This window comes from Melanotaenia boesemani, chromosome 1, assembly GCF_017639745.1.
Source record: "Melanotaenia boesemani isolate fMelBoe1 chromosome 1, fMelBoe1.pri, whole genome shotgun sequence".
NCBI lineage: Eukaryota > Metazoa > Chordata > Actinopteri > Atheriniformes > Melanotaeniidae > Melanotaenia > Melanotaenia boesemani.
The window spans coordinates 23727817-23755257 of NC_055682.1; the positions used below are offsets into that span (position 1 = coordinate 23727817).

A 27441-nucleotide genomic window follows, 5' to 3' on the forward strand; every position below is an offset into this window, starting at 1 on the left:
ATTGAGTTTGCGCATGTGAATAATTTTTTAAGTCAAGGGAGGTCAGAATTAAAGCAGAGCAGTTGACAAGAGTTGCTTCACTGTAATCCTCTCACCTTTGACTCCACTCCCATTACCCCAGCAAGGTGTAGTTTGAGGTCACTGCTAATCACTATGAATGAGATGAACAATCACAGTCACAGAATGTGCTTTTGTGTCTGTGGGCTTGTGTATGAGAAGGACAGTCTGGTTGTGTAAGATGTCATGTGTATCTATATTGAAGGAGAAAAGTAGGAGAAGCTGCAGCAAAGTGCTTCTTTTTTTCGTCGATTATATACTCCTGTTTAATTTTAAGTTTAAGTTAAAATTGGCATTGTTCCTCCGCGTAGAAAATACTGTAAAATTACTGTTTCACAACAGTTTCAAATATAGCTATAAAGCATTTTATCAATTGATCCTCAAACCAAATGGTATATAAAATATGGACATAGTCATTTGCAAAGCAATTTAAAAAAGCATTGACGTGGGAACAGTGATGCTTTCCAGATGCTTGTTCCAAAATGTCTCTGATTTCAATTAATACCAATTTAAAATGCATAGAGACTTAATAATTAGATTTTAGTAGAATTACTGCAGCAAGTAGTAAATAGGGGCAATACAAAAATGTCAATCCTCCATATAGTTATGAACACTTAACAGCAAAACATTTAACGTGCCTGTTACTGCCTGGTGAAGGATTGTGAGGGAGCTTTGCAACCAAATGAATAATCAGTGTTTAGATATTAACATCTGGCCAGAAATCAGGTTTTCTGCATATTCTAATGTAGGCTACTTTACTTTTACACTGGAAAAAATTCACAGAGACCAAAGGGGTTATTAAAGGTTTGATGCTTTGTTGCATGTAAAATGTAGGTCAAAGTTAAAGTCATGAGGATATTCTGGTTGCATATGGCCCAGGTTATAAACAACATTTATTTTATTCGGGTACTTGAGGAAAAGTTTTAGGTTTGCATTGCTTGTTTTAACTAACACTGTCTTATAATAGAATCATCTGTTTTGTGCAGGTTAAACCAGCCACAGAATTAACTGAAAAATAAAATTTTCCCAATTTATTCATTTTTTTCATGCCAATCAAACAATCTATGGCCAACAGATCATGTGTCTTTGCACTAACTAATTGGAGTAACCCAAGCACAGGAACTGATCTCATATCATTCTCTCCACACATTTTTGTGAAATTTAATTGATTGTTATATTAATATTTCTTATAATGCATGGCAAACAGATGAACTTGAAATCAAAGAATGTAAGAACTGGCATTTTTAGCTTTTGGTTATATGAATGCATGCTCTTGAAATTAAAGCATGGCTAAAAAAATAAAAAATCTTTTTAGAAGTCTTCATAGCTAATGTTTTTGTAGGTACCATTGTCAGTTTACTTAAAAATACAAATGACTAGAGCCATGTAATACAGAAGAATGAACTATAAAGTGTGTGTGTGTCAGTTTAAGTTCTCTCTAAATTATAGCATTAGCACTAAATTTGAATACTAATAACAACGGCCAAACGTTTAGTCATTGTTGAGTACCTGCTAGTAGAAAGTGATTTGTGGGAGTTTAATACCAGTGATATACTGCTGTATGGCAATTTGGCGCGTGATACTTGACAGGGATGCCATATGCCACTTTTTGATCTCTGTGCTGCTGATTTTGTATCAGTCCTCACATGAGAGCCTTTAACTATGTCTTATGCCAGACTTTTGACTGGAGTTTAAACTGTCTTACAGATTGTTTTTCTCCATGGTGCTCTGCCTCCATGTTTACTCTGTCTCTTGGCCCCAGTGTGTGTCAGCTCCAGTGGTTCAAAGACACACAGAATGGACACAAGTTAGCCAGTAATGACACTAATGGAGTGTTTTGTCGTGAGGACATGGACTTATTAACCAGCCCAGAAAATGAGCTAGATGATAATCACATAAAGTGGAGATAAGTTAATAAGCTGTGAGCTTATAGAGTAAGCTATGCACAATTTATCCTGACAGACACTGTACTTGTTTGTTGCTGCTCACCAAGACACATGAGCAAAGTACTTCGAACATGTTTAAGTGAAGCTCTGTCTTTATTAACTACAAACTGCTCTCTTTATATAAATATAAACAATTTCTCTAAAATGGCACCATAATATACTGTCTTCTTGTCTCTGCCTTGCTCTTTTTGTGCTCTCGTTTATGTATTAGACATGAGTGAAGTAAGTCAAATAGCCCAATATCACTCATCCCTCTCTTTGCTTAATCCAAAAACAGGATTGTGAAGCTACTTTATCCTGGTACCCCACTGGCTACAGAGATGGATTGGTGGATTTGCTGAGGGAGATTATATCTGCCCAGAACAAAATAAGATGGGAGAGGGAGGAAGGAAATGAAGAAACCACAGGTAAAGACATGAATGTGGTGGTAGAAGAAAAACATGGTAAAGAAAAGGAGGAACCCAGTGTTTAAGAGCTGGAGAAATCGGGGAAGACGCAAGTGGAGAAAATGGAAGGCTGATTAAGTAAGGTCAAAGTAGGGAGGGAGAAAGAGAGAAAGGCAGCAGCGAGGCCCAACAGGGGGTAAAATCTGAATCAGTAGTGCTCTATATCCCTTGTATCCCTGCCCCTCTCCTCCCTCCCACATATCCATCATGGTAATATACATACAGTGTGGCCCTCTGGGTAATATATCTTTGACCTGTGATTACGCTAACAGCTTATTGTTTGCACACCGAACAATCCCATTATGTCGGCAATCTGTTTACATACAGCCTTGCTGTTTAGATTAGTGTGGTGTGCTGTGTGTGTGTCACAGGAAAAGACCAGGGATGGGCTTCTGTGTGTGTGTGTACCCACACATTCTGCATGTAAAAAGGTGAACAACCACACATATTCTGATCCCAGTCAGGATGATTCCCAGATAAAAGGCTCACTGTCTGTATGACTATCAAAGCTGAGCAACAGAGTACTTCATGCTGTACTTCAGGACTTCACACAAACACATAGGAAAAGCAAATCAACCTGTCACACATTGCATAATCTGTGCAGAAATGGGGTTTTGTTTAACATCTAAGAGAGTGAAAAGGCTTGAGTCTCAAAGATGCATTTGTCTGGTGTCTGGTCTATTACAACATATTTGAGTGACATCTTCATCCTTTCTGCATTTTAAATCTTCTTTAAATAATCACTGTTAAGTCATAAGTCCTAATTTCAAGTTTGTTTATGTGTTGCAAGTAAATACCTGCATGTCATTCAGTGTGCAAAGAAGATTTTCTTAAAAGCTGCACAGTTGGGCATCTAAAGCAGGTAACCACATGTATACCAATAAAATAACTTATTGTGTGTATCTGAATGTACTAATTAGATTTTTTATTAGGCTTTTTTAATTTTGCACATCCTAGAGGAAAAACACTTGCTCCATAGTGTATGGTGAATTTCCTCTCTCCACTTATCGGAATTTTAAACTTTAAGTTATTCTGTAGCTGTGTCCAGAAAGAGTGCAGATGCAGTGGGCAGGCACTAAATAATCACAGAGGGTAACAGGTATTTAACCACAAGGCTGAACATCTGGTCGAACGGAGGGCCCTGCTCATTAGCACAAAGTTAACCTCAGACAGGACGTGAGGTCATGACAGCCCTGAGAGCTGCATGAGGGTGTAACAGTTTGAGGTCGATGGGTTATTGAGCTCTCCAAGGAGGGCAGAAAAGAAAATATCATGTACTTTAGCTAGTCAGACCAGTGAAATACTTCCAACATTGGCTCAGTAATTTTTTCCTCAAAAATACTTTTGTTATCTCTCCATTCTGCTCCTGCTCTCCCTTGCTCTGTTCTTGGACTTCTATGTCAGTGCGTAGATCCATTGAGATGTGCAAATCTCTTTGACACAGGATGAATAGACAGTTGCTGGCGGGACGCCCCATGCCACTTTGTGCGCTGCCACTTAATTGGAGCGCCCCAGCTTGCCTTCCCTCTTCTCTCCTTATCCCCTTGCTTGCTGTAGCCAGGTTCAGTCTGACATCAGAAGGAAGGGTGTGGGTCCCTTCAAAGTGTTTGAACCTTAACAGCACTGTCATTTGGCTGAAGGACTCTCACAACAGCAACGACAGACATAAATCTGTTTCTATTACGCTACTGTACATTTTCTGAAATCAAAGTAAGCTGATAAAGAATTTGCTTTAGTTTAGAGTCAACTGAATGACTACCTGCATGTTTTTATATATGAATACTTGCCATGTTCCATCTACAAGTTAACATGCAGAGTACAGCATCTGAGACTATGCGCACTGGTCATACTGTACATATATATACAGCAACAAGCAACGAGTGTATTTGTTTCAAAGTGAGCATTTGTTTTCACCATTGTAGCATTCAACACTGAACTCTCCTGATGAGGCTCTGAGAGGACATGCAGCAGAAAAGTGGACTGTGGGGATAACAGACAAACTCACTGATAAGACACTGACTTCTTGATACACAGCACGTGTCCAGAGGTAGAGGATGCATGATGGTGGAGATGAGGTGTTCAACAAGCTAGTATTTTCCCTGTCCATGCAAAGGTTGACTGTCTTCACCAGTGAGGATCTAATCTTTGAAGTTGTCCGTTCATTGGCTCAGCGTCTTATCTGTCAGTCCATTTGGTTATCTCCATGGAAGACGAAGGTCAGAGTCCTCATGTCTACATCACAGTCAGTGAGGTGGATTTTTCCCCCCATGTGTAGGCTCAGGACAGGAGCACAGTTTCAAACCATGCAAAGAAAAAAGCATGTCCCTTTTAGACCAACAGCAGCTTTACTACATCAGTTAATACATCAGCACTGAGAGGGGTGGGGGCAGTTATTGCAGTGGGAAACACTTGTGTATTCAGGAGGCAATTTTAAATAGTAATATAAAATCATATGTGAAATGTTAAAAGCAAATCTTAAAGGTGCTATGTCAGGCTCGTGGCATGCCTGCTTTTCCTATTCAGTTTAACTGTTTCCCAGTGGAACTAAGTAATGAAACCAAAGGAATTGCTGCTTTATAATCCTTGTAGGGTGCTCAAATAATACCAATACATATAGCTAATGCCTTTATGCATCTATTCAAATATACAGGAAGAGTGTCCAGATACCTGGGACTATATCTTTAGATATCAGCGAAAAAAGTTGTATATTAAACTTTTCAAAAGGTTGTCTGGAATATCCACATACAGATTTTGGTGGTCTAACAAGATGGTAAATATACACTATTGTCTGGTCCATGCTGTTGTCTTCATTCACATCTATTTACATGAACTAGTGTGGATATTGGAGAGGAAGACTAGATTGTTACATAAAGAGTAAGTAGTACAATGTTTTACAGTTCAAATAACTCAAAGGACTACAGAAATGATGTGTAAACTGATAATTTCATGGACCCTGAACTGTTGAGAAGAAGACTAATTTCAAATGGAAAATATCAAACCATAAGTTCTCTACCCACAGTAATGATTTATGAATTTGGTGATAGCAACTTGGTATGTTTCCTATGTTAGGAATTATAGGGTTTTATAGTGAGCTATTTACAGAAGCATGCATAATTGTTCTTCTCACTAAAGAGAAAATTGTCTTTCCAGTGTTTTGATCAGGCATGGTCAATCATCTCATGATTATGAGTCTGTCTTTATTAAATTTTTCTTCTTTTCTTGTGTTTTGTAGAAAAAAGCAGGAGGTAAAATACCAAGGAAGGAAACTTGAGTAATAAGAGGCTTTCAACAATTTCACTGTGGGGATTTTGAGGGATTCTAGCAGATCTTGTCTCTTGTTCTTCATTTTAAATGTTGTGCTTTGTAGGTGTCTTCTTGCGATTGGTCAGCCACTCTGATATTGTTGCTGCTCAGTCGTTGTATCTGTTAACAGAAAGAGAGAGAAAGAGGATGGGAAGGATAAGAAAAGAAAATAAATCATTAAAATGTGACTCAGACCACAATTTTCTCAAGCACTTAGGTTTGTACCAGCTATGCTCCACAACACTGAGTGAACTTCACATTTCAGACTATGTGGGACCTTGTCTAAACTCAGTCTCCTTGTCCAGAGTTTATGGTGACACACAGTGAGTCACAATCACTGTATTTGGAGAGTAGGGTGGGCTCAGCTGTCACTGGTGCCAGTTTAAAAACAAAGACAGAGTGACCACCCGGTGAGTGTACACGGCAAGCCCACTTGGCTGATATTCAGAGTGACAGTGGCATCAGCATGGGGGTGACTCCATAATCAGCTTCAATTAAGGCCAAGGAGAGATGAAAAAATTCACAGTGGGTCTTCTTAATGTCTGTTTAATATGTTTGTGGTTTATTCCAGGTTATCACAAAAATACTGCGTTTTTTTCTTGTTGGTGTGTATAACTGCACAAGTTTGGCGAGTTTCTCCAGTGTCCTGTGCACTGTGAGGATGATTCATGTTGCCAGAAGGAGCGCTTTGTGGGTGGGCCATTAGACACAAAGACTACAGAAGAATTCAGCTACTATCTACTGGAGATCCAATTACATGACCCCACTGTAAAGGTTCTGCCTGCACCCATTATAAATCACCATAAACAAAGGAACTATTGACATCACACTGCATACTTTTACAGCATCTCACATACCTGCAAAATATGAAGTTATAAACTTGTATGTTGTCCAAGTTGTACGCACTCAATTTACATGGACATGATGTCATTTTGTTTGTTCTTGATTGTTTATGGTTCTTGGTTCAAATCTCAGGTGGAGCCTTTCTATGTGGACATTACACCTATGCACGTGTACGATTTCTATCGAGTACTCTGACTCTGAAGTTTTTTCCTGTTAAAAATAAGTTTTTCCTCTCCACTGTCACCCACTGTCCCATGCTTAGGAGACTGGACTTAATTAAAAAATTTGATGTAATCTGTTCCCTTCACTTGGCAATTTTCATTTATTCATTTATTTTTTATGAATTGGCTTTATATGAACACAATTATGATGACTTGGATTCATTCAAATATTTGTTAAAATATTTGTTTAAAATGTTGGTTTAGCTTTGATAGTGTTTTCGATTAAATGTATGTATTTAATTGCAGTCCTTCATTGGACGAGGCAGTACAGAAACAAATGAATTATTAGTTACGAATCAGTGTATCAATGCATCAAAATTTGGACTTGTGAAACGAAAAAAAAAAAAAAAGTGAAAGTTCAAATAATTAAGTCACACATTCAGTCCAAGAGCAACCCAGTGTTGTTATGAAAGGCAGAGAAATGGTCCACAGTAAAGGCTAAAAACTGAAGCCTTGTACTATGACAGCCTTACTCTTAGCTACACGTATTAGGTTAAAATTTTAATTTGTTAGCATGTTGACAACCTACATCTTCATATGTGATTCCTTTGGATGAGATCTACTTTCCACATATTGCTGATCCATGGACCATTGTGAAACAGTTATTTCTTTGTGCTGTAGATTGCTAGTTCAAGACCACTCCTGTACAATTGTACATTGTACTTTCCCACTTGGGATTCCTTATTCTTATGCTGTGCTCTCAATTTTCAATATTTTAGGGTGAAGTATTAAAGTTGATAAATTGGAATATTGGACAGAATTAATGTGAATGGTTATCTATAAAGTGCATGGTTAAGGAGTTGCAAAAATATCCATTGGTTAGGTTTTACACATGTTTATTTAGTGTCTTGCGATTTCTGTAATGTAACGTGAGTTCTGCCTAACACAAAACAATAGCCAAGTGGTACATAACAATTTAATTTGACAGTACCGTGGTTTGGAAAAATAGGAAAATGAGTGTCCTGCATGATTTCTGGTGAGACTATGCTAGCTTAGAGATGATAGTCCAATAGCAAATAGTAACTGCACTTGTTTGTAGAAGCTGTGGGTAAAGGAAACCCTCACCAGATGCAATCAGAGACTTGCTTGTGATAAGTATGTACTAGAAGATTTCTTTTGTTGTTTGTTTTGGTTGACTAGATTTGAGGAAACTGGCATGCAGGGACCCTGAGAATTTACAGTGCCCACAAACCTTCTCAAATATATTACAAATAACTAGTTGTTGGACTGAAGATGGCTGATTGATGACAATTTACCTATCACCCATTACCATCTATACATGTAGTGTGTGATCTGAGATATTGGCTGTCCACTGATTATCCACAAATCACTCCACATTGCACATTTATGTATTTTATTTCTTAGTCTTTTTTTTTAACACACCATTGTGCAATGCTCTGTTAGTTAACATCTTCGCAACTGGGATCACAGCTATCACCCCAAGGCGTGTTACATCCACTTTCAGAGAACAACAACTGCCAAGACTCCAGACCTTCAAGACAAAATGTGGTCCCAGGGTGTGTGATAACAGAGTGTGTGATGGGAATGCAGGGCCATTTGGACTTCCAAAGCCAGGTGTTAGCACTTCAGCTCACTGCCTCATCAATAATTGACAGAGGCAAACCAATCAGAACAATTTGCTCCCCACAGCGAAGTGCTAGAGCAGCCTAATACCAGTGAATCATTAATGAGGCAATTAGCTGCAATGGTTAGACGGTTAGCCCTCACTGGCAGCACTCTGTGACTTTACTGTGATGCTTCTCCCTATACAGGAACTATGCATGATGGAGTGATGAGCGGGCCACCGCAAGCTGAAGGAGAGAAAGAATAGAGTCACACAGCGGTGCTTGGAAACAGAGTTTAGTCTTCTTAAGATTGGAGTGTAACTTGGTTCAGTGATGCCAGCTCTCCATCTGTTGACCACAACTCAGAGGGCCAATAATGGGAACAAACCCAATTGGCCATTACCATGGGAGATTGACCTTTATTGGTTGTTGTTACCGTTGCAAAGACCGACAGAAGCTGTCTCCCAGCCGATTCAAGTGTGGGAGAGCCTTATGGACATGGATGAAATCGACCTCAGTGACATCACTCAAACATGGGGAAAGCAACAACAATAACAGCCAAGATGGAGTTTGCCTTTGAAGAGCAGAGATCCTGGATTGTTGTTTGAGTAGAAAATCAAACCCCCAAGAGAGCTGCTCACAAAGCTTCATCGACTGCTCATATTGGAACCATTTCATAGTTTATCAATGCTCCTTCTGTTTGCTCTCCCAGCCCTGGGTCCAGTACAGGCTCAATTAAACCAGCCACCTTGATCTCAGGAAAAAAACAAAGAAACAAAAAAAAAAACAAAAAAAAAAAACAAGCAAACACTACATTGTGCAAAGATTATTCTTCAACACACTCTCTTGCAGCCTCTTATTGAAAGTAAATATTTTGCTCTGTTTTAAAATTATGTTATTTACTGATTCTAATTTACAGTTTTTTTCCCTGCAAAAAACTCCATTGTTTCCATGTAATTTTTCAGTCATCCAATCACCCTAATGCGCTCTGAGTTTCCATATATCTTTGTGATGGATGGATCTGGAGTGAAAGTAGAAGAACCGAGAGTGCAAGAGGAAGCAAGAGTAAAAGAGAAGAATGCATAAAAGCCTTTATGGTTCATTGCTGTTTTGGATCCTTATAGAAGTTGAATGGGCATGCATGGCCAATACATCTGCAGTTTCCTTCAAAATTAAAATATAAAGTTACATTTAAGTATTATTAATTAAATTAATAAATAAATATGTATGTATGGTAGTAACCATATTTTTGACCACATTAGTACACGGCTTGTATGTGACTTGCAAAGTTGCAGTGCAGCAGACTGACTTTAACTGGCTGGAGGAAGTTCAGAGGAGAGACAGGGTGTAAGACAGATTTAGAATTAGCCTTTGTTAGACAGCACCACAGTGTGAAAATCAAAGTTCAGGTCAATTTCATCCACACCCTGCTGGCCCCAGATCTGAATCAGTTTTAGAACAGTCAAGTTTCAGACCTTGTCTGAAAAAAAAAAGTTTGCAAAAGAGACTACATGAATTGAGTAATTAAGTCAATCAGGAAAATGTCACTGTTTATGAAAATTAAAAAAAATGTTTTGTATTGTTAAGATAAAATAATAAAAACAGATATATGGAATATTGGTATGTATTTTTAAAGTGAAAAATATTGTATACTACCAAAAAAAAAAATATATATATATATATATATATATATATATTCTGTGTGTGTATGAGTGTGTGGGTCCTGTTAGGTGTTGTTTTTGTTGTTGTTGTTGTTGTTGTTGTTTTCTTCTTCTTCTTCTTCTTCTTCTTTTTTAAGAAAGAGAGATTTAAAAAAAGGACCAGAAATTGATTGGAAGCTGTTTCTGCCTGTGTTTCAGATATTGACACTTGTGTAGACATTGTAGACAGCTATTCTCTGTTTAATGATTGCTATTCACTTTTATAGCCCTCTCAGGATGCCATCCTCAATAAATATTTGCAAACAGGAAATTTGCAAAATGACTTGAGAGAGTCATAACACTGGCACCTCTGTGTTTTGAGATTAACATGTAATTAAAATAGTAAATCAATATTTATTAAGCAGTGGTACAAACAAATGAGAGATGTATGGGTCATATAATGTGTCACTGAATGAAGAAGAGCACTTTAAAGTAAATTTCTGCGATGCAAAGATTTTTCTGTATAAGCAATGTTTTTATCCAATTATTAAATTAAATTAAATTAAATTAAATTAAATTAAATTAAATTAAATTAAATTAAATTAAATTAAATTAAAAATATGGCCAATTGTGAGACAGATGCATGCATACTGTACACACTTGTAGGTAAATTTTGGATCACCTCAGCAAGACTCCATCCTTCACAGACAACATCTTTTTGAATGAGTAGTCTGTACTTCTTCTTTTGTTTACCTCACTTTTCCACAATTATAATAATGTTTACAGTCGCAAAAAGCAGAGAGAGTAAAAACGGCTACAGGCCATACTTTCCTACATTGTCTGGATTGGGAGCAAGAGAAGATGTTAAAAGCTTAATGGACTGCACTGCTTATTGTTTAAAATTTGCTCAGCATATAAATGGCTGAAGAAAGAGCAACCATCATTGGTTGGCCTCAATTATGCATTGAAAATAAAGTTATGAGCTAGTGGCTGAATTATTGATGCTGGCACCGGGAACAAGAGTGTTGGCAATGTGTCACGGCTTTTTTTTTTTTTTTTTTTTTTTTTTTTGCTGATGCTTCATCTTGTATTGATAATTTTTCATCTAAAAAGCCCATGAAGTCTTGATCTGTGAAAGATGGAAAAACACACCATGAATATTGGAAATTTGATGCAATATTACTGGAAGGAGGAAACAGATAACATCGAGTAACACGTTGGAAAAAATGCGCATAACAAAATGCAGCTTTGAGACTTGACATTGTAGTTTGTCTGCTTTTAGACAAACCACTTCATCACATCTGTGACAATGGTGTCAAATTAATGTCATCATTTCTCAACGGTATGGCCATGCAATGTGTCTGTGCAAAACAGGACCAAAAAGTTGTAAAACATGAGTTCTGGGGACTGTCCCCTATAGGGCTGACACATATCCTGAAATGCAAATGCTTGTGGTTCATCTGTCGATAGCCTTGCGCTATCCTATTTGTCTCACTGAGTCAGTTAAGTGTGCTATTACGCACACACAAATACACACACGCGTATACGAACAAGAAAAGAGCAAGGGCAAATAAATGCATTCTTGTTAATTCTGTTTGCAGATTGAAAAGCACAGACACAACTTATTTTGAGTGTGTTTTTATCAACTCCAGCATACATGATGAAAGGAAAAATAGAAAGACCACAAAGAATAGAATAGAATAGTATAGACAAATAAGATTAAATCAATTTCAGTTAATAAATAAATAAAAGCTGTAACCAAACCAGGCTAAATTCACAACTTAACTTCCACTGATGCTCTCACTAAATAAAAGATCATTCTCTCTGCATCAGTGTGCATTCTTCCTTTTTTAATTTTCTTTCTCTGACAAAGAAATAATGCACTAATTTTCTTCTTATTTCACTGCTTTTTAAAACATCATTGTACAAATGTACAAATAGAATACAGTCCGCTGTATGATGTGGTTTAACATTCAGGGAAATAAAGTGTTCTTGATGTCAGATAGCAGTCCATGGGGTCAGCTAAGTGTCACCACCGTCTCTCTTTTACCTCACACTGAAACACATTGTCAGAGAAACTCCAATCAATTACACCTATTACTAATCAGAGGTGATTATAATTACTTATCATGATGGACTTTAGCTTGGAAAGTCCCTATTAATATTAATAATGAGTCAAGGAGCTCAGCTCTTTTCTAGTGGTGTTTCGAGCATTAGTCTAACAAGCGCTCTGCAGCTCATCAGGAGTAAATTTAGTGTTGAAGTCAGTTGAATGCAGATAGAGATTACCCAATCAGACCATGTGCTTAGAAAAAGCCAAAATGAGAGTGATACCACACACATTTAGTGTTTCACAATCTGTGGCTGTTTGGCAATGTCTATAGTGAACTTGCTGAAGAGCTCAAAGGAGAGATTTTTTCTTCTGTCATTGTACATTTTGTTTCTTTTTGATTGTGTTCCATTTTTTTCTTTTCTTTTTTTTCTTGTTTGGCCAATCTGAAGCAAACAAAATCTATGATTTTTTTTTAAGATCGTAAACTGATAAATTAGTCAGAAAAAAAAACATTTTAACAAGTCTTCTCTTTGTCCTCTTAGTTCAGTTTAAAAAGGAATTATGCTTACATTCATTTACTGTCAAAAAGTCCTGTTAATAAAGACAAAATTCAATTAATTTGCCAGTTTAAAAAAAGATTCTTGTTTCTGTTTTGTTTGTTTTGTTGTTAATACTATCATGTTTTTATATTAAATGTATTTTAGCAACAATATATTACGGGCTATTAAAGAGCTATTAAACATATGGATTCATTTTTTTCTTTCTATAAATTTTTGTACACATAGGGCCTCACATAAATATACATATATAAGAAGTTTTTTTTTTTTTTTTTTTTCTGTTAAGGGTAAAATGGAGTTTTTGACTAAGTCTCTTCTTATGTTGCTGACATTTTCAGCAAGAGTGAAAAAAAGCTCAATGAATCATCTGTAACCATTTCACACACAGTGTGAGGAAGGTTGATGGGTGATCAAAAGATCAAAAAAACACAGAAGTGAAACTGAGCTTAAAAGCAACTGGCTGTGATATTTCTCACAAGGCAACTGACCTGAGCCCACAGCCTTGTTTAGGCCAGTTACAATGAAATGTCTCCCCGCATGATTCACTGAACAGCTACAGGGAAGAGCTCGTTGTGGTCGATGTCTGAGTCAAACAACCATGTCTACTATTCAGATATGCATGCCTGTCTCTCCAGCCCACTCACAAGGGTCTTCGGATGTGCAGCACAAGCTTTTAAAAAGCATCATGAAACATCATAAACCCATATGGATTCACATGTGTATATATATATATATATATATATATATATATATATATATATATATGTGTGTGTGTGTGTGTGTGTGTGTGTGTGTGTGTGTATATATATGCATATATATATATATATATATATATATATATATTACCTTCTGTGTCAGTTTCATTCTGCCATGACTCAGCTTCTGTCATGCTTAGGTCTTTCATATCCGCAGCAGCAACTGTTGAAATGTACTTACTTATATTTCCGATAAATGACTGATTTTACGTTCAACAGGCAGTCAGAGGCCACCGTTCACCTTTTCACACCCCCGCAGAAGCGTACATTTTTTACCCCATTTGTAAGGTGTGAGATGTGATGATGCTGAAGTTGCCCAGTTTCTTCCTTTCCAAGACGCTAAATTGTAACACGTAGAGGAGTCACTGGGGAGATCAATACCCATCAGACCTCTAAAATAAATTCATTTATCACACTTTGATGCTTGCTAGCCCATGATTCTATAGCTTGTTACACCTGATTGGAGGCAGAGATACTGGGGCTAATCCACCAGCTGCACTGGCTCCTGTCAAACATCTTCTACAACTTCTGTTTTTCAAGAAAAGCCACTTATATTTAAGGTTTTGAACAAAAAGACAGCTCAAGTTAAACAGCATTTGTGAGTGTGTTCTCCATCTCTTCCTGTGAGTGAGATCTGTGGGTTTTAAAATCTCATCTGAGGAAAATGTTCCTGCTGTCCTCCCTCTGCTGCAGATAAAGAACAGGCGTTTGAGTAATTATGGTGCATTATCGCCAAGGAACGTTTCATTGCTACATTTTAAGCTGTGTAGTGAGCGGTGACAAACGAACGACCATTTTAATTTCTGTCAGGAGGAAAAACACATGGCTGAAGCCAATGAAGTCAGCTCTCTCATTCTGCCACTGACTGAGACCATCTGGACCAAATAAAGTTTTTCTCTTTGAATCAACAGCTGTTGGAAATTACATGGGGAACGCTGCCTGTCTTTATATCAGTGTTATTTTTTCTTTCTTCGCGCTTGCTTTAAAACCAACAATGTTTGTTTTATGGTTTTAGTTCAGTGCCAGATTTGATCTGTGCTCACAGAAGAAAGAAAAATTAAACACCACCTTCTAAATACACCTGTTTCCTTTCATTTCTTTTCTTTTTTGTCTGTATGTTTCTTTTGCTCTGTATCTTTTTCTCTCTGACCAAGCCTGCTCTGCGTGGTAATCGAAGGGTTGACCGTGTCTGTCAATCTGTCAGCGGCTGACAGTTTTACAGCACATGCACTACACTGATGGGTACCATCACTCACGTAACGATTGCCCTCCGCACTGAAATCAAATGACAAGACAAAGTGAGAGGGCTGGAGGGCACTGAACAAAAAATAAAAAGTAAAGGTTTGAGTCAAACACATATACACACACAGCATGAGAAAAACAGAAGAAAAACACCAAAAAATAAAAATCAGTTTCATCTGGAAAACTGGGGTTTCCTCTGTTTTCTAAAGATGCAAAACTCTGAGGTGAATTTCCTTCTGTGCAGCAGAGATGGATGACAGCCTTTTTCCACTGCCAGCAAAAATGATTTAGATTCTTAATTTTGTCCTGGATTCTTATTGCTGATTCATTGGCATAGTTTGATGTGTGTTTTTTTTTCTTTCTTTTTTAATTTTACCTGTTTAGGAGTGTTTCTGTCACTGAAAAACATGGCTTTTGCTGTGGTCAGCAAAACATGCACAAACAACTCAAAAATATTTATTTCCATTTAATTAAACTGTAAATACACAATTATTATTATTATTATTATTATTATTATGCACTTAGCAACACAAGGTTTTAAAGACATTTTAATGTCTATTTTATTCTGCTCAATGTGACAAAAAGCATTAGAGAGGAGCAACATTTAGATTTTTCACCAAGAATTTTTATTGTATAAGAAATTTCAGCAGTGAAATTCATAATCATTCAGCTTTAATTAAAGACTTAAATAGTTTGAGATTTGCTTTTAAACAAGTCTGACTTTTGACAGAGGTCTTGATTAATTAAGGGAATGCTGTAATTTGAAACACAGCACAAGCAGTTGTCTGTCTGGAAGCCCAAAGGGAGGGAAAGTCTTAAGTGTTCCCCAGCAAACGGATGCATGAGCTGCCCAGAGGAGAGAGGCAATTGAGCCAATCTGTTTGTCTGTTTATGGGGAAAGGGAGCAGAAGCATCTTTTCCACTCCACACTGTCATATGGGAGCCAGGCTCCCACAAACACATGCTTAATGACTCGATCTATTCACTCAGTCACTATCTCTTTCTGTCTTTCTGTCTTTCATAATGATTTTGTCCATATGTGCTTCCAGTTTTCTGTCCCCATTGGTATATTCAGGTTATGGGTGAAAGGTTAACATCTTACATCAATTTTGTGGTTTGTGAAAGAGCAATCATTGTACTAGTAACACATTAACATTACCAACATGCATTTTACATTTTATAAAATATACCTACAATGTTTTTTTTTTGGTCCTTACCTCATGAAACATTGTGATAATTGTTTAGGGTTTTGAAAGGCTGCTTCAGTACGCAGATAGATTTTATCAGTGCTGCTCTACTGATTTGTTTTTACTTTATTTGTTCCACAGCTTTGGTCAGAACTCTAAACAGTGCTTCCACTTTCAACCCATCTGACTCCTGGAAAAAATTATGCAGCTCTTACACATATTTAGAATTTTGATTTAAATGATTTAAACTTCTAAACCATTTGATTCTTTACAGATTTATTTATGTATTTATTTTACACATTTCAGTGATCTAATTTACCTACATTATTCCCTTTATACTCCAATCCTCCATACTGGACTAGCTGGGGCCTCAATAATAAACTGCATAACTGTGCTGCACAATTACAGCATAACTGGAATGAATGCTACATCCCACTATCAACACAGCAGGGACAGAGGGGTAGTGGGGTCAGGTAGTTTCCAGTGATATGGTCATGGAAGGGTCGATTATGTTTTGAGAGACCATGTGATTTGTGTCACTGACATCTGGGCCAACACTGTCTAGACATTGATCAGATCGTAGCTCTGGAAGGTCTTTCAAAAGCTTTATTCTTAAATCTATGCTGACAGGCGATGACATGATGGAAATGGGGCTGGTGAATTGATTGTGTCCTCCCTTTTCTTCCACTCTCCCCCTTGCCTCTTTGTCCCAGCTCACTGCCTTCTGCTGCTTCCCTTTTTTAACAATCCTTCCCTGCCCCTTGCTTGGGTGTGTCGAATACAGGTTGTCAGATTATTTCCCAGCAGACACTGCGCTGTGTGACAGTGGACTCGAGCTGTATATCACTGGATGACACCTTCTTTGCCTCCCCCTTCTCTCGGCAGCCAACATCAAATATCACCAACCTTTTTTGATCACTTAAAAGGCTTGTATTAAGAAAGGAGCCTGTCTCTAAACAAAGCAGACCAAGTGTTTCATCTGCCGTGTTTGTCAGTGGGCCATATGTGCACTGTGACATTTTTCTTTTTATCAGAAAGGGAGTAAACCGCACAATTTCACACACAGTGGAAGTTAAAAGCAATTCAGTGATGATAAAAATATCCTTTCTTCTATAATCTTTCTTCAATTTTACAATCAGTAGATAGGTAAGAATGTCAGGATTGGGTATAAAAGGATCCTTAACCAAAGGCTTAGTCTTTCCAAACAAACGAAAAAAAAAAAAAAAAATAGATTGTGGCTGACCACTTTGTGCCAAATTCACGCAGGGAATGACTAAGAAGTTCATGAGAAACCATCATGCCACCGTGATCAGTTTAGTCATGTGGACTTGGAAGTATCCACCACTGTTACTCAAAACAGTCCTCCACTGCCACCAGCAATGTTACCAAAAACTTAGCAATTGTACACAAATTATGAAAATGTCTAATTAAAAAGAAGAATCGTGCAACAGTGCTAGACATGGCTCAGTCCCATTGTGTGTTGCTGTCATCAGGTTTGAATTTTTTTTATATTTTATAAATATAATTAAAATGGCTTCAATGGCTGTTACTGTAAATAACATCTGAAAAATCCTGTAGTATAAAAATTTGATTGGGGGGGGAGTTAACTTGCACGCCATATCCACCAGCAGGCGTTAACACAAGGTTATGTTCACTGCAGATTACAGTCATGCTTTGCCCAACTGATGTAGTTAATAATTATCAAAATGAAGAAGCATAAACTGTCAGTAGTTATATGAAGCAACCGTCTTATCAGCACAACAGATGTTTTACCATTATCATGAGAAGCTCAGTTGCAATGCAGCTTCCCACCACTTGGTGGCAGTAATGTGTCGATTAGTTGTTCAACAAACTCTAATAAGCAGAAGTGTCAGGTAGCTGCTAGCTTGTAGCGAAACTTATGAAGAAGTATTTAAAACGAAAAAAGAAAGACAATAATGGTGGCAGCCCCCATTTAGAGGGACCAATTGACTTAACATGCATGTCTTTGGACATGCAAACTCCAACCTCCCCCCCAGCTGAGTCTCAAACCAGTAGCCTTCCTCTTAGGAGGCCGTGGTCCTAACCACCACACCACCATGCAGCCCATTTCATGTACATGTGATATATAAATGTTCTTGTGAAGATATCATTGTATCGTGTCATATTTTTTCATCATGTTATATTTCACAAGGTTCTAGCTGTTGAAATAAAAAACTCAGTTTGTATTGGAAAAGTCGGGCCCCAGTGTAAAAAGGTTAAGAACCTCTGCCCTAGATGAGGTGATTAGTCCTAGAGGAATTGAATGTGGACCATATTAAAGGCTGAATAATTAGGAATTGTTCCTTAAAATAATTTAAAATGTTCTCATTTGCTGCGAGGGATAAAAGGAAGCCATGTTGCTCTTTCCAACTTCCGGGTTCCTTAACCAATCATATGCAACTCCTCATGGTTGCCTAACAACAACAAGGCAGCGTTTGGTATTTTATGTCGGCAAAAGAGCAGCAGCGTGCAGGTATGGAAGCTCGTAATTTATTTCTCTGTAAATTAATTTGTGTGACTGTATGGATGTATTAGTGGAGTAACTTGGTGGCCTGTTAGTTTACAACAACAAATGTAATGATGTTTGAGCCAAGTGAATGGTGTGTTTGTCCTTATAAACTTATAAAATTACTATCAAATGAATTTGTTTAGTGAGACTATGGGAAAACTGCTGCTGCATGGCATTTGTTAATTAATGTAGCATTTGTTTACACTCTATTTTATGCTAACGTAAATTAGCGCTAGCATTGCAAAGCATAGCAACTTACTGTGTGTGTGAATCATCTTCGCTCCTCATGATGTTTGCTGGCGCTATGTTCTCCGTCCTTCATAGATTGTATATAAAAGAACAATCTTTTAAAAAACCTTTAAATAAATGATCATGTAATATTTTTTTTTTTTTATCATGAAGATTTGAAGTAATTACAGAACCACAAAGATTTATTGATTTTGATGTGTGTGCTGATGTCAGTAGTATTATAATTCAGTAAAATATTATCAATGTGCTTTACTTTAAATAATTTGTAATTTATATGATAAAATTGAACTATGAGAACATTTAGAGATATTTTGTTTCATATTTTAAATGCCTTTTAAAAATATGTCAGTTCAATGCAAAAACCTGATGAAGTGATAAAACAAGGAGTCATAAGTTGTTGCTGCTGGAATTTTAGGTAAAAAAATACAATTTGTGCATTTTTTTAAATATTTTGTTTCTGGGAGTGGCACAGTTGAGGTTCACCTAGGGCTTCGCATTACTTTTGACCGGCCCTGGTGAGCTCTCTCCAGACAGTAAAAAAAAAGTCTTATGCTGACTCTTGTCTTATCGCTTGCTCTGTCTCTGGCTCTCTTTTGTTTTCTCTCTCCCTTCGATAATGTCTTCTAACATTTCTTTGCTGAATCAGCCACGGTCTGCGTTCTAACAGCTGGTTTGTTTACGTCTGCTTGCTAGCGTGTCACATGTGCGCAAAGCGAAACTCCACGCAGCATAGTGCAGTTTCTCAGTCAAGGGACACTGCTGGGCAGAAATGCACATAATAAATGTCTCTGTGCCATCAAACGAGTCTGGAATGCAAAGTTTTAAGGTCGAAAAGTTAGAGTGAGTCTTTAAAACACAATCTGACTGAAATATGCCAGGCTTTTATAAGAAACAGATGTCATATGGCTGGAATACAACTAGCTCTAAAATATATCTTATAATTAATGGTGTCTTTCAAGCAAGTTATCCATGCTATATGATGCTTCTTTTTAAGCTTTACACCGATTGTTATATAAATGGTCCATCTCTACTTTAGCCTGGAGGACTAGATGTCCATTATTTTGATGTATCAGAACAATAGATAGATAACATCTTCACCTCAATTCATAATTTATTCTCTCTTTTTCTTGCTATCCTTTTTTTCCTTTTTTGTTCTTTTTTAACATCTAGCTGGCATCAAATTAAAAACTACACATATCAAACATTTTTCAATTTCAGTCTGCCACTACTTTCATGTAACCCTAGAAACAGAAAATGGGTAAAAAGGTAATAGAAACTGAGTGCAGGGCTTTGCAAATCATTACATACAGTTTCTATTTTTATTTCACACAACATCCTAACTTATTTTTTGGGAAATAGAATTACATATAATGCAGAAATAAAAAAAAAAAAAACACATTTGGGATAACATTTCAAATTTAGCTTGAATTAAAATCCTTTTTACTCATTGATTTTCTGTATCACTTAGGCCAATTAAGGGTCGCAGGGAAGCTGAAGCCTATCCCAGTACATCCTGGACAAGTCGCCAGTCCATCGCAGACAATCACTCACATTCACACTCACTTTTGAGGAAAAGTTAGACTGACCAATTAACCTAACATGCATGTTATTGGATGGTGGGAGGAAGTCGGAGTACCCACAGAGAACCCATGCATACACAGGGAGAACATGCAAACTCCACACAGAAAGATTCCAAAATCCTCGAGTCTCAAACCAGTGACCTTCTTGTTGTGAGGCAGCGGTGCTTACCACCACACCACCGTGCAGTCCATCCTTTCTAATGTTATGTAAACTGGACTTGAGTTCATACATTGCAGTTCAAATGGCATACACAGAGGGTTTTGGCACAGGTGGGGTCGGCTCAGTATCCAGGCCAATGGCTCAGCATTTTGTTTCTGTGACACCTGCAAGGATATCAAAAATTACAATACTAATTCAGCACAAAGGATTTATACACCAGCCTCTCCAAGGATTTACGACGAAAGAGCGTGGGGCAGAGAGGAAAAGGAAGAGAGACTAATAATGCTGGCGAAAGTGATTAGCTCAATGGGAGAAATTGTGTGTTTGTAGTCCTGCAATTATTATTGTGTTTCTCATCACATAATGAGTTTGAACAATGCAGTTAATGGTATTATTGGCGGGCCACCAGAAACAGGGTGTATATAAGCTTGATAGCACTTTTTCATCAGTAAATCACTCCAGTGCACATGGCAATATTTAAATCTATGTTATTAAAATTGTTGGAACAACACTATCAGATTTATGTTGTGTTATTTTATTATGGATTGATTATCATCATCAGAGGCATATCTGATTTGCGTGGAGGCAGCTGGAGCGTGGTCGGTTTAATCCATTTTGATTGCTCTGCAGAGGAATACAACTGCTCTGCTTGAATGGACAACAACTTGCTGTGAACCTCTGATGATTAGCTGAGGGAGAGAAAAAAAAGGGGTTTTTCCTTCTCTCGCTTGTTCCTTCATGTTTGTGGCATTTGTTTCCACAAACAGTAATGTTAACCTGGTATGAAAATCTCTGTAATATATCTGCCTTTTATCCTGGAATCAACTAAAAGAATATAAATGAAGAATGAAAACACAGAGCATCATCTGCTATTATTACTTTTTCTTTCACTGTACTCCAGGTCATTTATCTTGGTAAGACTTAAGACGTAGGGAGTGTTTAGGATCATTACTAGTTTGATGAAAGAATTATGAATCACTTCAATCCAAAAGGCAATTGTGTTCAGGGGATGAAGACAAATGAAAACGAGTTGCATAAAAGGCACACTGGATTGAGGAGTAATTTTAGATGCACTGAATTGGAAAAGAGACAGTGGGAAGAAAATGTGTTAAACCAAACAGGAGGAGTGGGATTGTGACCACCATACAGAAACAAACACTGCTCTCTGTTTGCAAGGCAGCCTGATGTGAATCTAATTATAAACTGATTGTTTACTTGATTTGAGATGAATAAAAATTTGGGCTGCACCATGAGAGGAGATTTTACTTTCAGGATAAAAAAAAAACTGTTTCGTACACAAGCTCACAGGTACAGCAGCAGAATTATGGGCTCTCAGAACTGTGACAGCCCTGAAATTACAATTAAGATTCACTCTTTTCGACATCACACCTTGCTTGTTCTCCCTTCCCAAATGTCTTTTTCTCATTTTTTCTTTCTCTGACGGCTCAATAACAGGTGCCACATTAAGAGAGCTGTTACAACCGTCCCTGAGTGGTTGTGTCAGCAGCAATGTTCAGGCTGTGCTTTCCAACCTGCTCACCATGCAGGAAAAGGGAAAGAGAGAATGAGAAAAAAACATCTCTGGTCCCCAAATGATGCCCACTGGGAGCCATCGTGCGCTAAATTTTGCCGGGTGGTTCTCCCTTGTTTTCTGTCTTGTGGCCCCCGGACTCCGATTTACAGACAGAGCCATATTGGGCCTTTCTGCATGGCAGGGCCCAAGCAGCTGCGTTCAGCAGAAAAAAAAATGACAGCGACAAAATAAAGAAATCAACAAACACATTAGAAAAGCTAATTTCTTAGCAAACGCTTTTCTTTTTTTTTTTTTTTTTTGTTATGTGTGTGTGTGTGTGCCATATGCAGAAAATTAACCTTATAGTTAAATTTCCTTGGACATGTTTGGCCTCCCCATTCTAGAAAAAAAAAATCTGTTATTGGAAATCTTCACAAATATATGAAAAAACTAATTTATGAAGACTTTTATTTGCTCCTCTGACGTGAAAAGTGAATTTACTGCATGCACCTCAGCTGATACCGCCTTCATTTAACCCAAACTAGGCGATCTGCCATCATGCGTGCTGATCTTGTTGCGACTTCAACCATACTCCAAAAGATTTGAGAGGTTCTTGGCAAAATCTATGCAAATGAAGCGGCTTTGTGAAAAGACGCATCACTGTGCGTGCAGCCTGAAGCCGGCAATAATCACAGAGGGATTGTGTGCAAACAAGAGATCCTAAGCACCGCAAACCTCAGCAAGAAACACAGAGAGGAAAACACACCACAGGGTGAATGAGATAAGTCAAACACTCAACTGATTGTCGTTTTTTTTTTTTTTTCCATGCTGATGAAGAACAAATTAGTTTCATGTTTAACTTTTAGCTAATCTTGCCCGGAAATGTTTGATTCTTGGCTGTAAAATTGTGACTGAAAATAAAAGGAAGTCAAATCTCTGATGTCAGACCTTTTTTTTTTTAACCACAAGTACACTATTGTATGGTCCCAGCATCTCGGCATAATTCAGAAACCTTGTTTATGAAGGGTAGGAGGAGTACAGATATGTTAGCATATAGGTAATCTAAATTTAGCCTCCATACTATCAAGGGGCGTTTCATTTTACGCACACAAAAAATTATAAATTTCAAAGGTGACCTGATGGGTTTCATTACAGCTGATTGATCGGCTTATGTGAGGGTGTCACAAAATGGACAGAGAAGACATAGTACACCTTCAGGATCCAACATAGGACACATAGACCATATAACATTGGCACCTATAAGTCAGTGATACGCAGTAAATCATAGGAATGGTAGGTCTGATATCAAACATTTTATAGGCCAACAGTTCCTCATCTTTAAATGTAAATATTAGTTTAAAAAAATTTGCCTACAAGAAAGTAACAACTTAATGCAATTAAGTTTATAAGAATTTAAATATTTGTCACAAGAGGAAAAAAACACATGGTAAGTAAAACATTTGTTCAAAATTCAATAACTCGTATGTGTCCATATTCAATGCCAACACCTCCTGTAGTTCTAGTGAAGCTCTTAAAATCAGATATGTCTTAAGATCAAGAAGAAAAGAAAACATACCAGTTGCAGAAGCAATTATTACCTCTGATAGTTTTTCTTTAAATCTATAAATATTATTTATAACTTTGTCATATGAAAAAGCTTAACTGTATTTATCGTTCTTCAGTAACATTTCAGCTAATTAAATAAAAAATAAATAAATAAAAAAAGAGAAAAAAACATACTTTTCCCAATTAGGAAAGTTCCAGCAGTTATTTATGTGGATGTCTCTGCATTCTTTGTGATTGTTTGGGAACAAAGCAGGGATGCGTGCTTCTCTCCTATGAACTAGTAAATAACCTCTGCAATTCATCATAAGAACAAGTAGGAAATGTCAAGGGCACGGGAGTCCTTTTTTTTTTTTTTTTTTTTTTTTTTTGAGGTCACACACACAGTGTAAACAGTGGCACGTATGCAAACACACACACACACACACACACCTATTCACATGCTGCATTGTGATCACACTGCACCACATAGAAGTTGAGTCATTGACAAATCACAGGGACCTGAAAGTGGGGCCGAGGTGGGACTAATTGAAATGAACTTTAGAAAAAAGGGGGGACACCTAATTAGAGATGAACTTTCTAGTCTGTTTTTGTGTTGACATCACAGCGCCTAAATTTAATCTCTTCTTTGTTTGGCCAAACCTGGCGATGCAGGCAAACTGTGTATGAACACAGGAGAAGGAATAAGGTCATCGCTTTTCCTCAGTGGAAACATATTTTCCTTCAAGTCACATGCGACACTTTTCTGGAATGTGTGAGGGGCCCATTCATTATCTACTGTTTTCCTCAGAGAGACTGTAACGCATCTGGTATCTCTAGTTCTGCGTGTTTATCTGTGCCGGTTTAAGACAGCTATCCAGAGCGCTGCACTTATTGGTGTACATCCAGTACAGCACGTCTTCCTGCACCTGTGTATGTGCGAGTGAGTGTGGGTGGAGAATAGCTGAGCGTGAGCCTGCTTGCATATGGTCTGCTCTATTTTCTGGATAACTTCGTCGAGGACGTGGCCCAGTACAAAAGCTGTGAAGTTTCCCAGTAACAGGCTAATTCCTCAGTGGGTGTTTAAAGTGTCTCCAGCAGTGCTAAGTGTTCTCCTCTCTGTGCCTGATCAGAAAACAGGACCACTTTAGTCAGTTTGTTTAAAGTCCCCTGAGAAGGCTCCCATATCCTTTCTCTATTCACCTCTTCCTTTTCTCTGCTCTGTCTCTCTCACAGACAAACACTCAGTGTCACTATCACACTCACTAAATTGCATTTACTTGAACTTGAAAAGGAAAAACTAAAACAAGACTCAGTTGATCATGGTTTCCAGTTTTTTGATTGTTGTATGATTAACTTTTATCTTTGGAAATATTTAAATGAATTGATGTTTTGTTTAAGATAAATACAGTAGAAGTGAGGAAGCTAAGGCTTTGTTTTTTTCAGATAGTTTGCTTACAGATCCTCAAAAAGCAACTATCCAGGCACTAATAGAAAACCAGGAGTAAGCATTGAGTGCTTGTGAAAATAAGAAATCCAAGTACAAGGTAACATTTGAACAGACTGCAGCTAAAATTTATGCTGAGGATACCTGTTTATGTTAGGCATATTAAACATAAAACAATGCAGAAACCCTTTGTTTTTGCTAAGTGAATTATTCTCAACAGGTGTTTCTTTAACATAAATGCATTGTGAAGACAAATAACTGTTCTGGTTCCTGTTATTGATTGCACCCAATTGCAAAATCACATACAGAAACATTCCACTGAAGAACTTTAAATGTGTCCTCCAGGCACTTGTGTATGAAAACTGCTTTTTATCCCTCAGCTCATACGAGTCTCATACATGTCGAAGTATTATTGCTGAAAAATAGCTCACAGCAGGGCATTATAAATCACATCAATGTGCTAAAGGTGATTTTTAAGAAACAGGATGAATGAATAAAATTTTGCAGCGCTTTTCCCCCCACTTTACAGTTTAATCAGGTACCATCCGGCCTATTGTTAGAGACGTGAGCATGCATGTGTATTTGTGTGTGTGCATTTAATGTAAAGCACTTTTTTTAACACACTAACTTGCATATATGCAAACCAACTTCTTAATTAGTTCATCAAAATGATTGTTTTCTATTCTGATAATTATATAATTAACTGTGCAATGTATGTTACTTATTCATTCAAATGCTTTTTCTACTTCTTTTAATTGGCAGCCAAGGCTGGTTAAACTACAGATTTTGGGCAAAATTCTGCATTCTTTGAGTAGAACTGCAAACACAATAGATTTGCAAGGGAAATTTTTTGCATAAAGAATTTCTCTTACAAGACCAGTTCCCATTCTCTGTGTTTTCTATGGTCTGGCCTGTTCTTCTATCCTTGTGTAAAGGTGAAATTTCTTCAGGAAAGCTGACAAGTGTGAAATTACGATAGGAAGTACTTCATACCCTGCCATTTACCTTCATTCATTACCACACCATACACACCCACATCTACACATCCCCCTGCAGACCACAGCTGACTGGCTGATATGGCAGTCATTTCTTTAACCAGGAGTCTACAGAAGAAAAATACACAAATTATGCATGACAGTTTTGCTTCCAGAATCTCTCGGACTTTGTGGAGCCCTCAAAGGCTTCAACTTGCCTTTTGAGAGGTATTGAATGTAGAGGTACAAAGGTATTGGATAGGAGATTTTAGGTAGAGGTGGAACTACATGGATTATAGCTCATCTATACATCTATACCACCGGTCTCCTGCCCTAGAACTAGATCCATATGATGTTCAAAGGAGCACTGGACTAAAGATATTTTCTGTAGAGAGGTGAGTCAGGTCACAGGGTCTTGGAGACAACACTCCCAGTTCCTGTTTATCAAAACAAATCATTTAATAGCAAAATTAGATTAAAAAAATATCAGTGTTAATAAGACAAAGCACACAATTTGGTCCTCAGCTCCTGTGCTTCACTGCATTCAAATCAAAACTCCCCATGGGAAAAACATGCAACAAATTGTTAAATTCTTAGGTTTATTTAGGCATGTTTGTATTACTAAGAAAAAAAAGTGTATCTAAGATGGGATACTTTTGACACATAGTGTTAAAAGCTTGAAATGTGGCTCTCTGTGTCTACCCCCCCATACTGTAGTTAGTGTGTTCTGTCTGAAGGTTATGGCCAGAGGAAGTGGGATGCTGGGCGGTCATAAGTCTTTGTCTTTGAAGACTGCACGCTGTGTCCATATCGCTGTTGCAGCGTAATTGATACAGGCTCACGCTGTTGAGCTTAACTGAGCCCCATCATGGCCTTACGCTCAGATCTCTCACAGCTGTAGGGCTCAGAGCACTGAGCTCTCACAAAATCACACACACACACATAACACCCAGCTGGCTTCAGGGAAGATCACAGCTAAAGAGATCCAGAGCGAAGCTGGTTAGACTAACACTAATGGAGATGAGCTGCCTGGTTAGCTCAATGGAAAATTGAGCAGAGTTGATGCTTATTTCATCCCAGCAGTAGTCTGCTCCTCAGGGAATACACAGTCAACTTACAATGATTTTAAATCACTCTGAAACAAAGAAAAATAAATGTGGGATTTTGTGAGGGTTCTGGTTGGTCCAGGACAGAAAAAACTTTGTAGTCTTAAGTGTAATTCTATAAGAAAGCGCTTGTGATTGATGGTTTTTCCCTGAGTAGCATGCACAAAGGATACATTTTTTAAGAGCATGCTGTGCTCAATCAGTGTTTCTCCACTGACAAGGAGTTCTTCTCACTTGGCTCCTTAGTAGCAAGTGCATTAAATCATGTCAACAGCCGGTCCGGTGAAATCTGGGCCACACCTGAGTGCATATGTCCTGCCTGGCAGCACTGTAACACAGTAAAAACTGAAGAGGATCACTGGCGAGCAGGAGGAGATCCTCTGCTTTTATCCCTCTGCCTGACATTCTGTGACATTTAAGAAGTCGTTAAAGGTGTGAGCATGTGGAGAGGGAGAGCGAACCTCCTCAGGCAGAGAAAGACCCTCTGCTCTGTCACCAAATAAAACCTTGTTGGATGAACTGATT

General features: G+C 37.8%; 1 protein-coding gene across 1 annotated transcript in view; it reads right to left on the reverse strand.

Annotated features, from left to right (window-relative positions):
- Positions 1-4477: 4477 nt before the first annotated feature.
- The window catches only part of mafa (v-maf avian musculoaponeurotic fibrosarcoma oncogene homolog a (paralog a)), an 84506-nt gene continuing 61542 nt past the window's right edge, over positions 4478-27441 (reverse strand). Inside the window, exon 3 of the mRNA XM_041994516.1 lies at positions 4478-5872. The gene's annotated coding sequence lies outside the window, so the exon portion shown is untranslated. The remainder of the gene's footprint in view (positions 5873-27441) is intronic.